We start from the raw sequence: 4,802 nt of genomic DNA, 5'->3' as shown, positions 1-4,802 counted from the left end.
CATAGTGTGGATTTATTGTCTAAGACACACTTAATCACAATAGAGAAAACACACCACAGAGACAAATCAAGCAACAAAGAACGCTTAGGGATGATCCAACCCAGCAAACATTTAATTGCCAATAAGCCATGCAATCCAAACAGAATAGAATTTTTTTTTCTCCAGTAATTTAATCATTCTCCTCTCAGCTGCAGGTGAATAACTGCAACATTCTCTTCACCTAAGGACCAAAATTGCTTTTTTTTTTTTATACATTGAGCTATATCGGAGTTATATTTGTACTTGAGAAATGGTGTCAGCAGTGTGACTGAATCATTTATCACCAGCCAAAAACAACCAGGATGAATAATTGAGTCCAGATGTAGCTGATTCAAGCGAGATACCAGAGTTCATTTCCTCTCTGTTCTTTGTAAGACAACCTATTACACCTCCCAGGCAGCTGCCGGGTATACTGGCCCAGCCTGAATATCAACACTCCTCAGGTGTCAGTGCAAGAATCACACAACATACACAAATGCTAGTCTCCTATTTTTAAGTCATATGCTCCACAGTGTTGAATATGGAGGGATACTGTTGCATTTTGTTCCACACAAACTATGTGTCCTGTTTTATTCTTTTGATTTATCCTGACACCTCCATTAATACATATTAACTATGGCTAACTTGTGATGGAGTGAAACGAAGACCTGTGCTTACGTGCAATTTTGAGATAATTGTACTTTTAATATGTCCATTTTATGCTATTCTACATTTCAGATGCAAATATTGCACTTGTTTATCAGCTACATGTATTCAACAGGTAGTTGCTTGATTGTTTAATATTAAGATTTTACGTATAAAACATGATCATTTATGATGCATTGGTGCAAATTAAAGTATTCAACACTGAATAAGCAGTTAAAAAAAACATTAAAATACCACTTACACCTCAATTAAGTAACAGTAAGTCAATGACATAATATAACACAGAAAAAATATGACTTGATAATTAATGCACATTTTGCTGCTCATACTTTTGTACTTTTGAGTGTTTTTACAAGGTGATACTGCTACTTTTACTCTAGTAAAAGATTCTTCTACTGTGGTAACTAACTGTTTGTATCAGCAAATCTTAAACTGCAGTCTGCCAGAAAGTATAGCGTGGTTTTCAGTCAGGCAGCATGTGCAGGTATGCTATATAGTTATCATAAAATGAAAAATAAAAAACACAAAGGCTACAAACAGCGACACAAGCACATAAACTTGCATGCAGTAGCAGTTCCCTTGTTTATTTTATATGCTAAAAGATCTGGGAGGCCATAACTCTCCATCTGCCTTAAAAGCGTTCTCTTCCGGCCCTTTGGGCCCATGTGGTAGTAATTAAGTCCTCTGGCTCGGCCATGCAGGTGACTGACACTGAGTGACCACTCCTCAGCACCCATGCATGTGCTAATGAAGCACAGTTTCCTGGTTGTCTTTTTTTTTCCCAAGGATTGCGACATTCACTTTTGTGTTCAGTTGCCTCCCCTGAGTGTCGGACCACTTTGACAGTCACCAGTTGTAAAATGTACTGTATCTGCTGAATGTTTTGGCAACTTGAACGTTGGTATTTTCTACTCTCTTTTTCTGGAAAACCTGGTTAAGGTCAGATGTAGAGTGAAATGAAGTTGCATTCGCAGGTGGGACCAACTCTGCTGTCTTTCAAACTGAGCTACGTTAATCACGTTCTCACTGAAATCTGTATCCATCCATTTGAGCATGAATTGCATGCCAGTCTCAAAACAAATAAACACCAGCAGCGGAGGTTTCTATGGACAAAATCAATCTGTGGAGGGATGTCAGGATTGTTTGGAAGAAAAGGTAAATAGTGAAGTTGAGTGGGCTACAGACTTTAATGTAGTGTTTACACTGTAATTAGTCTTTGCAGAATGAGATTCCTGACAGAGGGTCTGAAATGGTGTGGCATGATAAAATAAACTCTAAACAGTGCCGTTTCAAGAAATCCTCCATGGACCATAAACCAAGACGGTCTCCACAGACTACAACCACCCCGCTCTGATTTTCAAAATGGGTGGTCGAATTTTTTTGCTCTCGCTCATTCTTTGTCTGTCTTTTTCTCCTTTTCCACCCCGTCTTATGTTCTCCTTCTGTTTATGCCTCTCATGCTCCGAACTTCTTTGCATTTGTATTTTCCCTCCATTTTTTGTTTTGTTCCCCTCAGTGTTTGTCCCTCAACTTCCTGCTCCCTCCCATCCAGGGTGAACCCAGGTTTCAGATTCAACTTCCAGCTCTCTGCAGGCCCCTCCGGACTCTGAGTTGATGACACAGTCTACAGCCATGCATGCAGAAGGAGGGGGGGGGGGCGGCTGGGGCTCGTTCAGAACTGTGTCACTGTCCACCTGAGCAAACAGAGTCTTGGGGAAGCAGAGAGAGAGGGAGAGAGGCGGAGGAGAAACTGGTAGGGATACTAGGAACCAATTGGTGAGGGAGGGCTGGCAGAGTGACAGTCAGTGTACAATAACATTAGTCTTCCGCTTTGGCCCAAGTGAGCGCTCCTTCTGGACACATCTCTGCCTCAACGTTTCTTCTTATTCTTTTTTTTTTTTTTTTCCTCTTTTTCTTGCATGGAGCTCCCTCCAATGGAAACACATTCCTGCCATGCCTCACTGCGGTTCCCTGTTTAGATTTCTCATTACAAACAGCATTACACGCATGGGCTGGAGCTGGCCGGAGCACAAGCTGGGGAGAGGCCGGGGACCTCAGTCCTCCACAACCTGCAGGAGGGAGATGAAGGAGCTGGGTCTATCACATGGAGACACAAAACCCAAAATCATAGATATTAACTTTTTACATCCATTAGTTCTGACGGAAAGCAAAAACTATCTATCATATTAGTCTATCATCAAAAGAAAATGGTTTTTGCAAAATGAACTTGCATTGAACTCTAAACATTCTGTAGCTTGCTTCTCTTGTTGCAAAACTTCTAATAAAACCGAACAGAAACCTTGGGAAATCTCAAAATTTTTCCTTTGATATTAAACTGTCATGAGAACCGCCAGTCCATCTTTTGATTTTGAAATTTCCCTGTTATGTTGGGTTATGACGAACCCCCAATTTCCATCGAGACGATTTATGATTATGAAGTGGAGCTGCCTCACAGGATACCAGAACTTTATGGAAAGCAGACCTCTTTCTCTCTCCCCGCGCTCTCTCATCTCAGTCCAAGTGCAGCACCAGAGGCCTGGAGCTGCCATGACTCCCCCGGCTGTCTGGGTATTGTTGACTGACACCTGACTGTGTCTATTAGTGTGAAAACCCGGGGGTTACAACACACGCTACCTGTGCAAAAATGATGCTAAAGGGGAGCAGTCTATGGGAGCAACCACTGAAGAACTGCCTGGTTTCACTGATCACCAGCGATTCTTTCTGTATTTCTGACATTATCAAGGGGATTTTCCTCATACGGCAGCCAATCAAATAAGCCGTGACCTAAACATGTGACTCACAGTGGGTTCCACCCAATATAGAACCAAAGAGTCGTTTCCTGTTTTAATTCGATTTTCACCTGAATCTTTTCCAAAACCCCACACACAGAGTCCCTCATCTCCCAAAGTAAATAAGCTTTCTGATTTTTTTTTACCACTTTGTAGAGAAAACAGTTGAATACAGTCGTGATGCGTTACTACCCATCTTCTTGTGCCAGATGAGCCTCAGAGACAATCTGCTATCGATTTCTTCAAATCCGTGGAATCACACTCTGTGCTGCAGCCAAGTTATAAGTGATAACAGTGGACATGGTCTTTTGAAGATATGATGTGGACATTCTTTCAAAACAGACTGCCTGTTGTCTTTCATGTATAGATGGAGTCATTTATATACAGTCATATTTATGTTCTCTTTTTTATCTCAGGTATAACAGCAGACGTTTTATTTATGGAGCTGTCAAAGATGTGTTGAGATGACGAACTGCGCAATCCAGTGCATTTCTCACATAAAGAGTCGTATGACTCAGCGCAATAAACAGACAGCAGCATATTGTAACTTCTTCGTATGTGGATATCTGTGCTACAAAACATAACTCCACAAGAGTTCTCTCATGAGATCGTCATGTACTGTGAGTGTTATTGGAGAAGTGACTGATGGGAAATTATTATATAGAGAATATAGAATTATTATAAAGTTTTGATCTTACCACACAGATCCAAAACTATCCAGAAGAAATGTTTAGATTTTTTTAAAATTAATAATTAGACCAAGTGCTGCAAAATACACTTATTCAAGGTTTATGCTCAAGTGTAAAAAAAAAAAAAAAAAAACATAAAAAAAAAAAAAAAATAGCAGCTTAGTTAAATAGCTTAGCTTAGCACAAAGACTGGCTATGTCCAAAAGTAAAAATCCACCTACCAGTACCTCTGAAAGTTCAAGTAAACAAGCTATGAAATGTTAATTAGTGAACTTTAGAGGTGCTGTTTCCAGTCTTTGTGCTAAGCTAAGCAGCTACTGCTTCCTTCACACTGAACATACAGAAATGAGAGTGGTATTGGTTATTGGTTTTTCTCATGCGACTCTGGATGAGAGGAAAATGTTGAACTTTTCCTTTAAGCCCACTCACTAAAACTGAAAATACTGCATTGCACAAATGCACACATGTAAACATTTGAGTGATATTTTCACTCACTAATAAAGTGGCTTGGGAGGAAATTCCCCCAAAGAATGCAAGCTGTCCAACTTTGTGTCCAGAAGCCAGAGCTCAGACCAGGAATGAGAGAAAGTCGAGGCCACCTGTTTCCCACTCACTTCTACTACACTCTTGGCATAATGCA

The sequence above is a fragment of the Seriola dumerili genome, unplaced genomic scaffold (genome assembly GCF_002260705.1).
Source record: "Seriola dumerili isolate Sdu_G_001 unplaced genomic scaffold, Sdu_1.0 BDQW01001661.1, whole genome shotgun sequence".
Taxonomy (NCBI): Eukaryota; Metazoa; Chordata; class Actinopteri; order Carangiformes; family Carangidae; genus Seriola; species Seriola dumerili.
The sequence above is the reverse complement of the archived record's forward strand: the minus strand, read 5'-3'. Positions refer to the sequence as shown.